Raw genomic sequence first — 17,874 nt, forward strand, 5'->3', positions numbered from 1 at the left:
GGAGTCAATACTGAGATCGAGGTCTCTTTTTCCAGATGAGGCCTGTATAGCACCACAATACACATTAAACTACCAATTCATATACACATGAATACACAATAAACACATTAAACTACACATTCATATGCACGTTAAAATACATGTTATTGTACACAACAATACACGAAAACCAAAACACATTCATAAAAAACAAACCTATTCAGTAACAAGGTCTCATAACCGTCTGAAAGGCCCTGAAGGCACTAATTCCTGCATTGTAGATCGTTCCACACACAAGGCGCAAGGAAACGAAAGGCTGATCTACTTAAATCTCTAGACACCAAAGGAGTCTCTATAAAGTTAATAAATCCTCTTATGGATTGGACCCTTTTTTCCCCCTCCAATTTTCACCTAAAATGACATACCCAAATCTAACTGCCTGTAGCTCAGGACCTGAAGCAAGGATATGCATATTCTTGATACTCCCAGGAATGATGGATCATTAACTTATACATTAACTTTCACACATCTAGATGGCCGGGCAGGTTGGGTGTGGAGCCAGAGACAGCAGGGGTTCAAACTGGAGAATCCAGTTCCTATATTTAAATAGAACAATAACAATTTAATGTATCAAATAAAACTAAGCTACATTTTATCTCTGGCTGTGGTAAGTTTTTGTTGTTGTTATGCATTCTCCTCAAACAATAGCATGGTATTTTTCCACTGTAATAGCTACTGTAAATTGAACAGTGCAGTAAGATTAACAGGAATTTAAGCTTTCTGCCCATGTAAGACATGTCTATGTCCTGGAAAGTTTGCCGTTACTTACAATAGTCATGCTAATCAAATTAGCGCACGTTAGCACAACCTGCCCTTTTATAAATAGTATCACCATAATTGAGAACAGGTAGACAGGTTGACTGCCAAATCTGTTTCCTGCGGAATGGAGAGGGACTAGATCTGTTTCCTGCTGACTGGAGAGAGACTAGATCTGTTTCCTGCTGACTGGAGAGGGACTAGATCTGTTTCCTGCTGACTGGAGAGAGACTAGATCTGTTTCCTGCTGACTGGAGAGGGACTAGATCTGTTTCCTGCTGACTGGAGAGAGACTAGATCTGTTTCCTGCTGACTGGAGAGAGACTAGATCTGTTTCCTGCTGACTGGAGAGAGACTAGATCTGTTTCCTGCTGACTGGAGAGAGACTAGATCAGTTTCCTGCTTACTGGAGAGAGACTATATCAGTTTCCTGCTGAATGGAGAGGGACTAGATCTGTTTCCTGCTGACTGGAGAGGGACTAGATCTGTTTCCTGCTGACTGGAGAGGGACTAGATCTGTTTCCTGCTGACTGGAGAGAGACTAGATCTGTTTCCTGCTGACTGGAGAGAGACTAGATCTGTTTCCTGCTGACTGGAGAGAGACTATATCAGTTTCCTGCTGAATGGAGAGGGACTAGATCTGTTTCCTGCTGACTGGAGAGAGACTAGATCAGTTTTTGTAAAAATAATATTTTAAAAACAGCTCATCGGTCTAGTGTTGGCCATTGTGACGTCATACATTTCATTGTAAACATAAACATCGGATGGTGAGAACAGAGGATTTTTTTTACCACCAGCCAATGGGATGACATCACAGAAGCTCTCGCCATTCACACTTCCTGCCAGTTCATTGCGAACGCTTTAACCTACTTTATATCCAGCAAGGTTCTTCTTTCCTGAATATTTTAATATAAAAAAAAATGTATTGCTCAAAATAAGTGACCAAACTACAGGGTTTTTAGGGAAGGGTTTAACATGTCTAAACTGATGAAGGTTTCCAAAAAGCACAGTGGTCTCCATCATTGGGTTATGGAAGGGTTTAACAAAATGTGAAGGTTTCCAAAAAGCACAGTGGTCTCCATCATTGGGTTCTGGAAAACATGTCTAAACTGATGAAGGTTTCCAAAAAGCACAGTGGTCTCCATCATTGGGTTCTGGAAGGGTTTAACATGTCTAAACTGATGAAGGTTTCCAAAAAGCACAGTGGTCTCCATCATTGGGTTCTGGAAGGGTTTAACATGTCTAAACTGATGAAGGTTTCCAAAAAGCACAGTGGTCTCCATCATTGGGTTAGGGAAAAAATATGGAACTACCCAGAATTGGCGAGCTGGCCATCTGACCAAACTGAGCAACCGGGGCAAGAAGGACCTTGTTCAGGCAGGTGACCAAGAACCCAATGACCACTGACGGAATTCCAGTGTTCCTGGGCTGAGATGGGAGAACCTGCCAGAAGGACAACCGTCTCTAGAGAGCACTTTATTTGGACTTTATGGGAGAGTGGCCAGACGGACGCCACTCCTAAGAAAAAACCACATGACAGCAGGCCTGGAGTTTGCAAAAGGCATGTTAAAAGACTCAGAGCATAAAGGCAAAAATATTCTGTGGTCTGATGAGACAAACATTTAACTATTTGGCCTGAATGCAAAGCTCTATGTCTGAAGGGGAAAAAAACAGGAACAGTTCATCATCCGTCAAACACTATCCCTACCATGAAGCATGGTGGTGGCAGCGTAATGCTATTCAGTGGCAGGTACTGGGAAGCATGGTGGTGGCAGCGTAATGCTATTCAGTGGCAGGTACTGGGAAGACTGATAAGGATATAGGGAACAATGAATGAAACCAAATTAGGGCTGACCCCATTTTTAGTCTACTGGTCGATTGTTCGGTGGATAGGTTGTTGGTCGACCGAGATTTCTTTAGGTGTGCAGTCACAAATATATATTTATGTGTATATATATATATATATATATGTATATATATGTATATATATATATATGTCACGGTGCTAAAACATAATGTTCAGTGCGCCGTTGAATTTGGCGCCATTTCCTAGACCATGTTGCTATGTGCATAACAGCACAGTTGACCCTCGTATTGGTGTTGTTTACACTATTCCCAACGGGCAGAAGAATAATATTATAATCTTAAAACAGCCTCTGTTTGTCACGCATAATATGCCTGCAGCTCTGGCTCCTACACCCTCCTCCTCTCTTTTCATCTCCTTCATCTTTGTTGTTATTGGCGCAATCGTCATTATAATAACGTCATTGTCATTCCTAGTAGGCTTCTTATAATAGTGCTCTTCCGTAACCGCCATCGTAGCTGTAGGCTTAAGAGCGCGTCCTGTTTTTAGTCTTAATACTGTAACGTCGCTCCACTGTGTCAATCAATCATTTGTTCGTTTCGTTTCGTGTCATCGCACAGCATGCGAGTCTTTCATGCAATCAAGCATTTTAGTTTTAACATGAAAGAACAAAGGGAGTTTTGGGTAATTAGCCTGAACAATAAATAAACCGGCCTAAACAACACATAAACCGGCCTGAACAATAAATAAACCGGCCTAAACAACACATAAACCGGCCTGAACAACACATAAACTGGCCTAAACAACACATAAACCTAGTAGCCTGAACAATAAATAAATAGTGCTCTTCCTAAACAACACATAAACTGCCTAAACAACACATAAACCGCCTAAACAACACATAAACTGCCTAAACTGCCTGTCAACAACACATAAACCGCCTGCCTAAAAACAACACATAAACCGGCCTGAACAACACATAAACCGGCCTGAACAACACATAAAGCCTGAACAACACATAAACCGGCCTGAACAACACATAAACCGGCCTGAACAACACATAAACCGGCCTGAACAACACATAAACCGGCCTAAACAACACATAAACCGGCCTGAACAACACATAAACCGGCCTGAACAACACATAAACCGGCCTAAACAACACATAAACCGGCCTAAACAACACATAAACCGGCCTAAACAACACATAAACCGGCCTAAACAACACATAAACCGGCCTAAACAACACATAAACCGGCCTGAACAACACATAAACCGGCCTAAACAACACATAAACCGGCCTAAACAACACATAAACCGGCCTGAACAACACATAAACCGGCCTAAACAACACATAAACCGGCCTGAACAACACATAAACCGGCCTGAACAACACATAAACCGGCCTGAACAACACATAAACCGGCCTAAACAACACATAAACCGGCCTAAACAACACATAAACCGGCCTAAACAACACATAAACCGGCCTGAACAACACATAAACCGGCCTAAACAACACATAAACCGGCCTAAACAACACAGAAACCGGCCTGAACAACACATAAACCGGCCTGAACAACACATAAACCGGCCTAAACAACACATAAACCGGCCTAAACAACACATAAACCGCAATTCACAAATCCATGCAACTGTTTTAGTCTTTGCTGTAATAAAGGATTTCTATATTTTGTTTTTACAAAAAAAAATGGAATTTAGTGTTGTTTACGCTGTTCCAAACATGTTTCAATGGTTGAGGGAGTAGGTGTTAGAGGAATTCTAAATTCCTATATGTTTTGTAGCCAAAACGAAATTCACACTCTCTATTTCATAATAAGTTGTAAATGTATAGTTTTGCATGAAATAGAAAGGGACCAGTCTTAAAAACAAGTTCAGCATTTATTCTTGATGAGTACTGACCCAAAATACAAAGAACATTTCATTTTAAAGAGAAGATCAAAATGACGTCATCAGTTCTCACACTTTCTCCGATCCACACAATTGCGCAGTGTCTTCAGGTCTGGAGATTGTCTTCTACTCCCCTCATAAAACAAACATTCCAGTCTGTCTAAAAGATATACTCTTCTCCACTAATGGAACATCAAAGAACATTCTTATCTGTCTGAAAATATATACCATCCCTCTTCCTTAAACCCGCAAGGTACAGACAATTCATTTGTTTTAACTACATTTTCATTCCTAGTTTTACTAAAAACCCATACATTTCATACCACCACATAATAGTATTAAAATAAATGGTTCTAATTTAAATGTATACATAATTAATAATTTCAACTATAGTTTCCTCCAACAGTAGGGAATGTTTTTCCGAAACAAATTATGTATTTTGGTAACAGACTTTTTGAGTCAGAGAAACAAGTAAGAAACAACAATGGGTGTAATTATGGTGCAGCTTCAGCATGGACAGCGGAGATAAACACTGTGGTGTGGGGCCTGTTCACTGCAGTAGGGAGGAGACAGAGATAAACACTGTGGTGTGGGGCCTGTTCACTGCAGTAGGGAGGAGACAGAGATAAACACTGTGGTGTGGGGCCTGTTCACTGCAGTAGGGAGGAGAGAGAGATAAACACTGTGGTGTGGTGGGGCCTGTTCACTGTAGGGAGGAGAGAGAGACAACAGTGGGGCCTGGGAGGAGAGAGACAGAGATAAACACTGTGGTGTGGGGCCTGTTCACTGCAGTAGGGAGGAGAGAGAGACAGAGATAAACACTGTGGTGTGGGGCCTGTTCACTGTAGTAGGGAGGAGAGAGAGACAACAGAGATAAACACTGTGGTGTGGGGCCTGTTCACTGTAGTAGGGAGGAGAGAGAGACAACAGAGATAAACACTGTGGTGTGGGGCCTGTTCACTGCAGTAGGGAGGAGAGAGACAGAGATAAACACTTACTGTGGTGTGGGGCCTGTTCACTGTAGTAGGGAGGAGAGAGAGACAACAGAGATAAACACTGTGGTGTGGGGCCTGTTCACTGTAGTAGGGAGGAGAGAGAGACAACAGAGATAAACACTGTGGTGTGGGGCCTGTTCACTGCAGTAGGGAAGAGAGAGAGACAACGTGCGCCTGTCACACAAGCACTTGCTTTCATTTCTTTTTAACACAGTGTGGCCATCGGGCTCCCTCTTCAGTCATTTGTTTGTCTTAATTATTTCATCAAATGGTGCGCTTAAAGCATCAGACAAGCTCAGTGCATATAGTTGATTTTTATTCAAACACATATGGAAAAATACACGTTTAAACATTTCGACCATTTACAGATTGGTAAAAAAAAACAGACGACTCTCGGTCGACCAATTTATACATTTTTTTTTGTGGGGAAAAGCTCTAAGCCAAATAAAGACAAATCCTTAATGAGAACATGCTTCAGAGTGCAAACGACCTTAGACTGGGGTGAAGATGACTTTCCAACAGGACAATGACCCCAAGCACACAGCCAAAGCAACGCTGGAATGACTTCAGAACAAGAATGTGAAAGTCCTTGAGTGGCCCAGCTAAAGCCCAGCCTTGAATCCCATTGAAAATCTGTGGAAAGACTTGAAGATTGCTGTTCACTACTGCTCCTCATCTAACTCAACAGAGCTTGAAAAAAGCTGCAAGGAAGAATGGGAGAAAATCCCCAAATCCAGATGTACAAAGCTGATACAGACATACCCAAGATGACTCAAAGCTGATCCAGACATACCCAAGATGACTCAAAGCTGATACAGACATACCCAAGATGACTCAAAGCTGATACAGACATACCCAAGATGACTCAAAGCTGATACAGACATACCCAAGATGACTCAAAGCTGATCCAGACATACCCAAGATGACTCGAAGCTGATACAGACATACCCAAGATGACTCAAAGCTGTAATCACAGCCAAAGGTGCTTCTACAAAAGTATTTACTCAATGGTGTTATTGACTCAAGGATGTGAACACTTATGTAAAATGAGTTATTTCTGTAACTTAATTTTCAATTTAAAAAAATCGCAAAACATTTCTATAAACACGTTTTCACTGTGTCATTATGGGGTATTGGTGTGTAGATGGGTGAGGGACAAAAATATTCACATTTTAATTTCAGGCTGTAACACAACAAAATGTGTAATGAAGTACTTTCTGAAGTCTCTGTAGGTGAGAACTGTACCTCAGACAGGATCACCTTCTCAGTGGGAGGAGTCAGTTTATTCATGTTAATTGACTCCGGGGGCCACGAGTAACATAGTAGATGAGAGCACATGGGGAATCACGAGTAACATAGTAGATGAGAGCACATGGGGAATCACGAGTAACATAGTAGATGAGAGCACATGGGAAATCACGAGTAACATAGTAGATGAGAGCACATGGGGAATCACGAGTAACAGTAGATGAGAGCACATGGGAAATCATGAGTAACATAGTAGATGAGAGCACATGGGAAATCACAAGTAACATTGTAGATGAGAGCACATGGGAAATCATGAGTAACATAGTAGATGAGAGCACATGGGAAATCATGAGTAACATAGTAGATGAGAGCACATGGCAAATCACGAGTAACATTGTAGATGAGAGCACATGGGAAATGTTGAAAGCCAAGATAATCAGGTGCCGTTCATCACTGACTGATAAACAGCTATTTGCATACTCATCACTGACTGATAAACAGCTATATGCATACTCATCACTGACTGATAAACAGCTATATGCATACTCATCACCGACTGATAAACAGCTATATGCATACTCATCACTGACTGATAAACAGCTGTATGCATACTCATCACTGACTGATAAACAGCTATATGCATACTCATCACTGACTGATAAACAGCTATATGCATACTCATCACTGACTGATAAACAGCTATATGCATACTCATCACTGACTGATAAACAGCTATATGCATACTCATCACTGACTGATAAACAGCTATATGCATACTCATCACTGACTGATAAACAGCTATATGCATACTCATCACTGACTGATAAACAGCTATATGCATACTCACCACTGACTGATAAACAGCTATATGCATACTCATCACTGACTGATAAACAGCTATATGCATACTCACCACTGACTGATAAACAGCTATATGCATACTCATCACTGACTGATAAACAGCTGTATGCATACTCATCACTGACTGATAAACAGCTGTATGCATACTCATCACTGACTGATAAACAGCTATATGCATACTCATCACTGACTGATAAACAGCTATATGCATACTCATCACTGACTGATAAACAGCTATATGCATACTCATCACTGACTGATAAACAGCTGTATGCATACTCATCACTGACTGATAAACAGCTATATGCATACTCATCACTGACTGATAAACAGCTGTATGCCTACTCATCACTGACTGATAAACAGCTGTATGCATACTCATCACTGACTGATAAACAGCTGTATGCATACTCATCACTGACTGATAAACAGCTATATGCATACTCATCACTGACTGATAAACAGCTATATGCATACTCATCACTGACTGATAAACAGCTGTATGCATACTCATCACTGACTGATAAACAGCTGTATGCATACTCATCACTGACTGATAAACAGCTATATGCATACTCATCACTGACTGATAAACAGCTGTATGCATACTCATCACTGACTGATAAACAGCCGTATGCATACTCATCACGTGAGGCATCACCAGTAAAAGTGTTTTTTCACATGCCAAATAAAGCTAGGCAAGCGCAGGCTGAGTTCACTGTGAAATGTGGACGTGGAGAGCTGTTGCTAGGTAAAGAGACTGACATTAAATTGGGGTGTTGACATAGCAGCCGTGCCAGATGTAAAGACGCAGATAAAACAGCAGTAACCCAGGTTGTTTGAAGGGGGAGATCAACCTACATGTTGAAGGGGGAGAGATCAACCTACATGTTGAAGGGGGAGAGATCAACCTACATGTGGAAGGGGGGAGATCAACCTACATGTTGAAGGGGGAGATCAACCTACATGTTGAAGGGGGGAGATCAACCTACATGTTGAAGGGGGAGATCAACCTACATGTTGATGGGGGGAGATCAACCTACATGTTGAAGGGGGAGATCAACCTACATGTTGAAGGGGGGAGATCAACCTACATGTTGAAGGGGGAGATCAACCTACATGTTGAAGGGGGGAGATCAACCTACATGTTGAAGGGGTAGGAGATCAACCTACATGTTGAAGGGGTAGGAGATCAACCTACATGTTGAAGGGGGAGATCAACCTACATGTTGAAGGGGGAGATCAACCTACATGTTGAAGGGGGGAGATCAACCTACATGTTGAAGGGGGAGATCAACCTACATGTTGAAGGGGGAGATCAACCTACATGTTGAAGGGGAGAGATCAACCTACATGTTGAAGGGGGAGAGATCAACCTACATGTTGAAGGGGAGGAGATCAACCTACATGTTGAAGGGGGAGATCAACCTACATGTTGATAGCAGATCAACCTACATGTTGAAGGGGGGAGATCAACCTACATGTTGAAGGGGAGATCAACCTACATGTTGAAGGGGGAGATCAACCTACATGTTGAAGCAGAAACCTACAGGCGTGTTCCAGATCAACCTACATGTTTAGGAGAAGTGGGAGGAGATCAACCTACATGTTGAAGGGGGAGAGATCAAGCATGTTGATAGCAGATCAACCTACATGTTGAAGGGGAGATCAACCTACATGTTGAAGGGGGGAGATCAACCTACATGTTGAAGGGGCACAAACCCCTAGCACAAACCTTTAGGCGTGTTCCATTCCACCTGAGAGAAGCTGTGGACCAATAGCACAGACCTTTATGTCTGAGAGAAGCTGTGAACCAATAGCACAGACCTTTAGGCGTGTTCCATTCCACCTGAGAGAAGCTGTGGACCAATAGCACAGACCTTTAGGCTTGTTCCATTCCTCCTGAGAGAAGCTGTGGACCAATAGCACAGACCTTTATGTCTGAGAGAAGCTGTGAACCAATAGCACAGACCTTTAGGCGTGTTCCATTCCACCTGAGAGAAGCTGTGGACCAATAGCACAGACCTTTAGGCGTGTTCCATTCCACCTGAGAAAAGCTGTGGACCAATAGCACAGACCTTTATGTTCCATTCCACCTGAGAGAAGCTGTGAACCAATAGCACAGACCTTTAGGCGTGTTCCATTCCACCTGAGAGAAGCTGTGGACCAATAGCACAGACCTTTAGGCTTGTTCCATTCCTCCTGAGAGAAGCTGTGGACCAATAGCACAGACCTTTATGTCTGAGAGAAGCTGTGAACCAATAGCACAGACCTTTAGGCGTGTTCCATTCCACCTGAGAGAAGCTGTGGACCAATAGCACAGACCTTTAGGCGTGTTCCATTCCACCTGAGAAAAGCTGTGGACCAATAGCACAGACCTTTATGTCTGAGAGAAGCTGTGGACCAATAGCACAGACCTTTATGTCTGAGAGAAGCTGTGGACAAATAGCACAGACCTTTATGTCTGAGAGAAGCTGTGGACCAATAGCACAGACCTTTATGTCTGAGAGAAGCTGTGGACCAATAGCACAGACCTTTATGTCTGAGAGAAGCTGTGGACCAATAGCACAGACCTTAAGGATAAGGAACGACAAAACATGGATTTAATGGAGAGAGTGGATGGTGTCCACACCCTGAGTGAATCTGGTAGTGTTCGTGCCAATATGGTGAATCTGGTAGTGTTCGTGCCAATATGGTGAATCTGGTAGTGTTCGTGCCAATATGGTGAATCTGGTAGTTTTAGTGCCAAAGCCGGATGGCGATATAAGACTGTCTGGACATGAGAGAAGCGAACACAGCGATCATACCTGGCAGATACCCAATCCTTACAGTGGATGAACTTTAGCAAGGAATGAATGGGTTGACTGTCACGTTCAGTAAACTGGATCTTAAATGGGGCTTAAATCATCACCTGGAGCGAACCCCAGACATAACGACGTTTGCAGTGCATAATGGGATATACAGATATAAAAGACTCTGGAGTTCCATCGGAGAGCGAGAACGTATCAACGTGACGTCGCAACAGCAACTGGCAGGCATCGAGGGGTTAGGAGAACATATCGGATGACATCATTGTCCACGTCCCAGACGAAGGACCAGCGGGGCTAGAATGCTGTCCTCAATAGGCTGACTGTCCTCAATAGGCTGACTGTCCTCAATAGGCTGACTGTCCTCAATAGGCTGACTGTCCTCAATAGGCTGACTGTGAGCTGACTCTCAGCTCAGAGAAATGTCAGTTCAACATGGGGGCAAATGGGTGTTTTAAATGAGCCCACAGCTGAAAGAGTGAGAGCAGAGTGGTGAGCAGAGTGGAGAGCAGAGTGGAGAGCAGAGTGGAGAGCAGAGTGGAGAGCAGAGTGGTGAGCAGAGTGGAGAGCAGAGTGGTGAGCAGAGTGGTGAGCAGAGTGGTGAGCAGAGTGATGAGCAGAGTGGAGAGCAGAGTGGTGAGCAGAGTGGAGAGCAGAGTGGAGAGCAGAGTGGAGAGCAGAGTGGTGAGCAGAGTGGTGAGCAGAGTGGTGAGCAGAGTGGTGAGCAGAGTGAGTGAGCAGTGGAGAGCAGTGAGCAGAGTGTGAGCAGAGTGGAGAGCAGAGTGGGAGAGCAGAGTGGAGAGCAGAGTGGAGAGCAGAGTGGAGAGCAGAGTGGAGAGCAGAGTGGAGAGCAGAGTGGAGAGCAGAGTGGAGAGCAGAGTGGAGAGCAGAGTGGAGAGCAGAGTGGAGAGCAGAGTGGAGAGCAGAGTGGAGAGCAGAGTGGAGAGCAGAGTGGTGAGCAGAGTGGAGAGCAGAGTGGAGAGCAGAGTGGAGAGCAGAGTGGAGAGCAGAGTGGAGAGCAGAGTGGAGAGCAGAGTGATGAGCAGAGTGGAGAGCAGAGTGGAGAGCAGAGTGGTGAGCAGAGTGGAGAGCAGAGTGGAGAGCAGAGTGGAGAGCAGAGTGGAGAGCAGAGTGGAGAGCAGAGTGGAGAGCAGAGTGGAGAGCAGAGTGGAGCAGAGTGAGCAGAGTGGAGAGCAGAGTGGTGAGCAGAGTGGAGAGCAGAGTGATGAGCAGAGTGGAGAGCAGAGTGGAGAGCAGAGAGCAGAGTGGAGAGCAGAGTGAGGAGAGCAGAGTGGAGAGCAGAGTGGAGAGCAGAGTGGAGAGCAGAGTGATGAGCCTGAGACGACAACAGAGGTTTGTGTCTTTCTAGTTCCCCACTACGGAACAGGAAACAGAAGAAGAAGAAGAAGAAGGCATTCCAGTCATTTTAAAGAGGAACCGTCTGAAGCCGTCGACACTCTCGCATACTTTGACAAAGACACTCCCACAAAAACCAGAGGGCCTATAGGAGCACTGATCCTGCAAGAACAACACAGAGAAATGGTTCCAGTCTGTTCTGTCAAATCAAATCAAATTTATTTATATAGCCCTTCGTACATCAGCTGATATCTCAAAGTGCTGTACAGAAACCCAGCCTAAAACCCCAAACAAGCAAGCAATGCAGGTGTAGAAGCACGGAGTGTGAGCAGGAGTCTGAACGCAGATATTCACAAAGTGAGCGTCAGGCCCCTTTGTGTTGGTTTGGCCTTGTGAAAGGCTTCAGCCATTTGTATACGGCAGGAGTTTGATCCAGTGACTGATCATAAGGCGTTAGAGGCTATTGACAGTCCTCTCGCTCAAAGCCGTGCGCTCCTATCGAATGGTGGGGTGCTGAGACTCCAACAATAGGACTTTTGTGTTGTCCACATATCAGGGGGGGGAACAACATGGCTGACCCTCTGTCTCGTCTAATTGAAGAGACTGCAGTGAAAGACTCTCTCACACACACACACACACACACAGAGACACACACACACACACACACACAGAGACAAACAAACACACACACACACAGAGACACACACACACACACACACACACACACAGAGACAAACACACACACACAACACACACACACACACACACACACACACACACACACACACACACACAGAGACAAACACACACACACACACACACACAGACAAACACACACACACACACACACACACACACACACACACACACACACACACACACACACACACACACACACACATACACGGAGCAGAGGAGAGCGTGAGATTTGTGGCTGTGAAACCATCTCCAAATGCAATGAGACCACAAGGGAAGTGGAGGAAGCATCAGCTACAGACAAAGAGCCAATAGAGCTGAGAAATGCTCTGCAGAGTGGGTGTTATGAGACATGCCAGGCCTGTAGAAAATGAACTGTGTATAATCCGACATTCCTAAGGGGAACAGGCATTGTTTTGCCACGTGGGCTTTGTGTGACGGCTGTAGCCTTAGATCACCAGGGACATGTGGGCATTGTAGTCACAAAACACATGTCATGGGACGATGTGGGAATTGTAGTCACAAAACTACACGTCATGGATAAGCACGTCATTGGTCACAAAATACATGTCATGGATAAGCACGATGGTGGGGCATTGTAGTCACAAAACTACATGTCATGGGTAAAGCACGATGGCCAGACATTGTACAAGGCTGCAGAGAGACACGCCAAGTCCTGCCATGGTTGTCTGATTGTAGCACGACCAGACGTGCCAGAACCTCCGAGACCCACAGAGCTACCTGAAGGGCCGCGGCAGGACGTCACCAACTGACCTATTGGGTCCACTACCAACAGGACACTCAGTACTAGTAGTTGTAGACTATTACAGCAGATATTATGAATATGATATCATGCAATCTACTACCACAGGAAAAAAAAGGTGATTGATAGTCTGGAGACTATTTTCAGTCGTCATGGTCTCCCATGAACAATCCCATCAGATTGTGGACCACAGTACCTGTCCTCCCAGTTCCAGAACTTCTGCCGGGGAAAATGATGCTGAGCAGAAAGGGAAATCCAAGATCTATGCAGACAACTGTCGCAGAGCCGAACACTCATGACATGGACATCGGAGACCAGGTTCTCCTAAAACAGGACAAAAACAGACAAGTTCAGAACAACCTTCAACACTGTGATCAATATAGAGGGAAAAAATGTGGTTGTTCCATCTCCAACTGGAGCCAGGTATTCCAGCAATACAACATTCATGAAGAGCTATAGAATTGAGGAGCCAAATCCACAACCAAAGGACAGAGACTGACAGAGACTGCGGAAACAGAGTCCTACTCTGAGACATTACATAGAGTCCAAACCAGAGACTGACAGAGACTGCGGAAACAGAGTCCTACTCTGAGACATTACATAGAGTCCAAACCAGAGACTGACAGAGACTGCGGAACAGAGTCCTACTCTGAGACCATATGTGCGGGATCACCACAAAGACCACGGACACCCAAGCTAGTCAGGCCTCACAGACTAATTAAACTGCCACAGAAGTTAACAGACTTAGTCATTTAAATAATGATCCTGTACTCTAAGGGGTAAATAAAACAAGCATAAACTGGAAAAAAAATGACAAGAACAAAGGACTAATGTGAAGACTCTGAATGTTTGAATTATGTTGTGAAAAAGGTGCAAAATGTTGTGTTACGGTAAGAAAATAATAATAATACTGTTTTGTTTTGTTTTTCTTAGTAGTAGGCTTAAAAAGGAAAATCCATTAGGAGAACAGAAATAAGACATTGAACAGATTTCAGTTGTTTATTGGTAACACAACTGTTGCTATACAGGTAAAGAATGAGTGTTGTCGTGTACAGTCGTTATAATTTTCAAAAAAAAAAAAAAAAAAAAAAAAAAAAAAAAAAAAAAAGGTTAAATTGATACACACCTTGATAGGGTTATTGTTCCCATACGGCCATATCTTCAAGTTACAGCGCTTGTTTATGGAAAACAGATGGAATACAAGAGGTGACCACCTGTGCCAATTAGCTGTCTTAGCATGCTCCAAACACCTGTGTGTAAGTGTAACTCGGGAAGAGTAGTGGAAGTGTAGTTTAGTAGGATGGAGGCTTCTGTAACTGCTACAGTGTAGTTTAGTAGGATGGAGGCTGTATGGGTCTGTAACTGCTACAGTGTAGTTTAGTAGGATGGAGGCATCTGTAACTGCTACAGTGTAGTTTAGTAGGATGGAGGCTGTATGGGTCTGTAACTGCTACAGTGTAGTTTAGTAGGATGGAGGCTGTATGGGTCTGTAACTGCTACAGTGTAGTTTAGTAGGATGGAGGCTGTATGGGTCTGTAACTGCTACAGTGTAGTTTAGTAGGATGGAGGCTGTATGGATCTGTTACTACTACAGTGTAGTTTAGTAGGATGGAGGCATCTGTAACTGCTACAGTGTAGTTTAGTAGGATGGAGGCATCTGTTCTACTACAGTGTAGTTTAGTAGGATGGAGGCATCTGTAACTACTACAGTGTAGTTTAGTAGGATGGAGGCATCTGTAACTACTACAGTGTAGTTTAGTAGGATGGAGGCTGTATGGATCTGTAACTGCTACAGTGTAGTTTAGTAGGATGGAGGCATCTGTAACTGCTACAGTGTAGTTTAGTAGGATGGAGGCTGTATGGATCTGTTACTACTACAGTGTAGTTTAGTAGGATGGAGGCTGTATGGGTCTGTAACTACTACAGTGTAGTTTAGTAGGATGGAGGCTGTATGGATCTGTTACTACTACAGTGTAGTTTAGTAGGATGGAGGCTGTATGGGTCTGTAACTGCTACAGTGTAGTTTAGTAGGATGGAGGCTGTATGGATCTGTTACTGCTACAGTGTACAGTCGTGGCCAAAAGTTTTGAGAATGACACAAATATTAATTTCCACAAAGTTTGCTGCTTCAGTGTCTTTAGATATTTTTGTCAGATGTTACTATGGAATACTGAAGTATAATTACAAGCATTTCATAAGTGTCAAAGGCTTTTATTGACAATTACATGAAGTTGATGCAAAGAGTCAATATTTGCAGTGTTGACCCTTCTTTTTCAAGACCTCTGCAATCTGCCCTGGCATGCTGCCGATGAACTTCTGGGCCACATCCTGACTGATGGCAGCCCAGTCTTTGATAATCAATGCTTGGAGTTTGTCAGAATTTGTGGGGTTTTGTTTGTCCACCCGCCTCTTTAGGATTGACCAAGTTCTCAATGGGATTAAGGTCTGGGGAGTTTCCTGGACATGGACCCAAAATATTGATGTTTTGTTCCCAGAGCCACTTAGTTATCACTTTTGCCTTATGGCAAGGTGCTCCATCATGCTGACAAGGTATTGTTCATCACAAAACTGTTCCTGGATGGTTGGGAGTAGTTGCTCTCGGAGGATGTGTTGGTACCATTCTTTATTCATGGCCGTGTTCTTAGGCAAATTTGTGAGTGAGCCCACTCCCTTGGCTGAGAAGCAACCCCACACATGTAGGGTCTCAGGATGCTTTACTGTTGGCATTACACAGGACTGATGGTAGCGCTTACCTTGTCTTCTCCAGACAAGCTTTTCTCCGGATGCCCCAAACAATCTTGAAGGGGATTCATCAGAGAAAATTACTTTACCCCAGTCCTCAGCAGTCCAATCCCTGTACCTTTTGCAGAATATCAGTCTGTCCCTGATGTTTTTCCTGGAGAGAAGTGGCTTCTTTGCTGCCCTTCTTGACACCAGGCCAACCTCCAAAAGTCTTCGCCTCACTGTGCAAGCAGATGCAATCACACCTGCCTGCTGCCATTCCTGAGCATCTCTGTACTGGTGGTGCCCCGATCCCGAAGCTGAATCAACTTTAGGAGACGGTCCTGGCGCTTGCTGGACTTTCTTGGGCGCCCTGAAGCCTTCTTCACAACAATTGAACCGCTCTCCTTGAAGTTCTTGCCTGTGAAGCCCTTTTTGTGCAAAGCAATGATGACGGCATGTGTTTCCTTGCAGGTAACCATGGCTGACAGAGGAAGAACAATGATTCCAAACACCACCCTCCTTTTGAAGCTTCCAGTCTGTTATTCGAACTCCATCAGCATGACGGAGTGATCTCCAGCCTTTTCCTCGTCAACACTCACCTGTGTTAACGAGAGAATCCCTGACGTGATGTCAGCTGGTCCTTTTGTGGCAGGGCTGAAATGCAGTGGAAATGTTTTTTGGGGGGTTCAGTTCATTTGCATGGCAAAGAGGGACTTCGCAATTAATTTCAGTTTATCTGATCACTCTTCAGAACATTCTGGAGTATATGCAAATTGCCATCATACAAACTGAGGCAGCAGACTTTGTGAAAATTGATATTTGTGTCATTCTCAAAACTTTTGGCCAAGACTGTATGTCAGAGAGGCCCAGCATCATCCGGGTTAGGGTTTGGCCCGGGGGTAGGCCATCATTATAAATAAGAATTTTGTTCTTAACTGACTTGCCTAGTTAAATAAAATACATTTTTAAAAAATGTCAGGTTGACGTTAAAGTTCATGTCCAAGTAAAGGGGAATGTCGCGTATTGATGTGACGTGCTGACATATGACGTCACCACAGGAATGTGGGGTTTATTTCAGTGACGGAGTAAAGACATGTTGAAGTTTACCTTCGAGTCTGGTTGAGTTAATGCTGTATAATATCCTAGGTATAGGCTTGAACAAGAGAGGCCGGTAAAACATGCACAATGAGTACGCTGATACGACGCTCACGAACATTTCCTGCCGCCTCTCATAATCCAGACCAAACTCACTCGGAAAGTGGACACATTTTCCCCCTGCTTGAGACCTCACCATATCCTCAAGTTATTTTCAGCCAAACAGGAAATCAGTTCCAGGTAACCGATTGCTAATGATTATTGTTTGTTTTAATGATGCTTGTAACACGGTCTGTAAACCAACACATTCCAGGATGAAACCGCACTGGTTTCCGCGGCCTGGTTTTGTTGTTCCCCAGCTAGTTAGCTGTTAGCCAGTTAGCAACACATCTCCCGTCAAAACCCGTTTGTGTAGCTAGCTAGCTAACATGCTAACTTTATTTCAGGGTCACGGTTGAAGTGTGACTTTTATTTAATAGTTAGCCAGCTGTCGACTCATCTTCAGTAAAATGACTGTACCAAGGAATTAGCTAACCGGCTGCTCATTTGTTTAGCCACAGATTGAAAGGTTGGTTACAAAATATTTGGTTTAGCTATCTAGGTAGCTAGCCAAATTAGCTGGACTAACCGTTGCTAAACTACCCGGCTACAGGTTTATGCAAACAGCTAACGCCTCGATCATACCGACAGTATTATTGCGTTTTGGTACTCCCGAGTGGCGCAGCGATCTAAGGCACTGCATCTCAGTGCTAAAGGCGTCACTACAGACCCTGGTTCGATTCCAGGCTGTATCACAACCGGCCGTGATCGGGAGTCCCA

At 44.0% G+C, this 17,874-nt stretch overlaps 1 protein-coding gene across 2 annotated transcripts in view; it reads left to right on the forward strand.

Moving 5' to 3' along the window:
* The window catches only part of LOC112242185 (zinc finger protein 2-like), a 61,204-nt gene that overhangs the window by 32,763 nt on the left and 10,567 nt on the right, over nucleotides 1-17,874 (forward strand). The window contains exon 1 of one of the 2 annotated variants that reach the window (XM_042317780.1): nucleotides 17,022-17,295. The exons of the other annotated variant lie outside the window; for it this stretch is intronic. The gene's annotated coding sequence lies outside the window, so the exon portion shown is untranslated. Of the gene's footprint in view, nucleotides 1-17,021; nucleotides 17,296-17,874 lie in introns of those variants that run through there. 2 annotated transcript variants of the gene reach the window in all.

The sequence above is a fragment of the Oncorhynchus tshawytscha genome, unplaced genomic scaffold (assembly GCF_018296145.1).
Source record: "Oncorhynchus tshawytscha isolate Ot180627B unplaced genomic scaffold, Otsh_v2.0 Un_contig_11018_pilon_pilon, whole genome shotgun sequence".
NCBI classification, from domain to species: domain Eukaryota; kingdom Metazoa; phylum Chordata; class Actinopteri; order Salmoniformes; family Salmonidae; genus Oncorhynchus; species Oncorhynchus tshawytscha.